The sequence below is a fragment of the Neolamprologus multifasciatus genome, chromosome 3 (assembly GCF_963576455.1).
Source record: "Neolamprologus multifasciatus chromosome 3, fNeoMul1.2, whole genome shotgun sequence".
NCBI classification, from domain to species: domain Eukaryota; kingdom Metazoa; phylum Chordata; class Actinopteri; order Cichliformes; family Cichlidae; genus Neolamprologus; species Neolamprologus multifasciatus.
This window is the reverse complement of record NC_140441.1, coordinates 18,240,582-18,242,195: the sequence shown is the minus strand read 5'-3', so window position 1 is coordinate 18,242,195 and position 1,614 is coordinate 18,240,582. Positions and strand designations below refer to the sequence as shown.

The 1,614-nt window shown below is 62.4% G+C and overlaps 1 long non-coding RNA gene across 1 annotated transcript; it reads left to right on the top strand.

Moving 5' to 3' along the window:
- Nucleotides 1-639: 639 nt before the first annotated feature.
- On the top strand, nt 640-1,287 carry LOC146521831 (uncharacterized). Its single transcript, XR_014870631.1, has 2 exons — nt 640-1,036; nt 1,122-1,287. It is a non-coding gene; the product is annotated as an uncharacterized LOC146521831 (long non-coding RNA).
- Nucleotides 1,288-1,614: the final 327 nt, after the last annotated feature.

Here is a 1,614-nt window from a genome sequence, read left to right as displayed (position 1 = left end):
GCTCTGGAGGACTCGGGGGTGCGTGAGCAGTCCGTTCCACCATCTGCATCCACCATTCTGCCATCTTTTTCACCGCCAGCCGCGGAGCCCAGCGAGTCGGAGCTCGGAGAGCCGGAGGAGCCCGCGCCGCTAGCTGAGCTGCTCCTCAGCTAGCGGGGGGAGCCCGCGCCGCAGCCGGAGGAGCAGCTCAGCGAGCGGGGGGAGCCCGCGCCGCAGCCGGAGGAGCAGCTCAGCGAGCGGGGGGAGCCCGCGCCGCAGCCGGAGGAGCAGCTCAGCGAGCGGGGGGAGCAGCCGGAGGAGCGCGCACCGCCATCGGAGGTCGGCGTGCCGGAGGGACCCGCTCAGCCAGAGCCGGAGGTTGGCGTGCCGGATGTACCTCCACGTCCAGCGCGCCCTCCACGCCGTCCGCATCCAGCGCGCCCAGCAGCACGTCCGCGACCAGCAGCACGGCCAGCACATTGTGGATTGTGTGTTGTGCTACATTGTCGGCCGCCGCAGCTGCCACGCTGCCGCCACCGGACCCGTGGAAGCCCGCCGCCGTTGCCACGCCGCCGCCGTTGCCACGCCGCCGCCGTTGCCCCGCCGCCGTTGCCGGACCCGTGGCCGCCCGCCGGGACCGTTTCACCGCGGTTGCCGGACGCATAGCCGCCCGCCGGAGCAGCAGCGCCGCCGCCGCCGCCGGACCCGTGGCCGCCCGCCAGAGATCCAGCGTTCCCACCGATGGACTAGAGGTAGGCCTCCTGAACTGTTGTTGGCTTCTGCCTACCCACAGCGGGTCTCACATGTTCGGGTTGGCCGCCAGAACTACGTTTGCTGCCATTAGGGCGGGGGTTGGACTAAAGACCTGAGTTTTTGTTGTTTAGTGGTGTTGTTGGAGGATGGAGAACAGCCACATGCAGGCCTGATGGGTGTGGCCCTGCAGGAAGACTGGCCACACCTGAAGTTCCTGCCACACACCTGTTGGTGATCAGGGCTCGTCGGGGGAGCTACTTAGGAGAGTGTTGAAGCTCCCACCGGTGTGGGATCATTAAGCCAAGTCAGTGTGTGTAGTAGTAGTACGTGCGGATCGTGTGTGCGCGCGGGTTCAGTGTTTAACGGCTGCTTCTGTTATATTCCTGCAGGTGGAACGAGGGACCAGAAGGGCAGCACGCACAGGGTGTGCAGAAACACAACTGCCGGGAGCATGAGCACGGACGTCGGAGGGGAACACACACGGGAGTCTAGGGAGCAAAGGGGATTTATTGTGCATCTGTTACCTCACTGTAAATAAATGCACTGTCTACACAAGAGCTCCGCGCCTGGGTCCTCCTTTTCCCCACACCCCCCACGGTTTGCCATGCCAAACCGTGACAGAGTAACTTAAATGTACCATACTGTATAACTCCCACAAGTGCATACAATTCGACACAACTACACAAGAATTGTTTTAACCTTTTAAACCGATCGTTAACGTTACTCTGTCAACAGCCTATTGTCTAAATTACCGAGCTAACAGAACTGAAAGTGCGAGTGAAAGTGAGTGCGAATGGTTGTCTGTCTCTGTGTGTTGGCCCTGCGACAGACTGGCGACCTGTCCAGGGTGTACCCCGCCTCTCGCCCTATGACAGCTGGGAT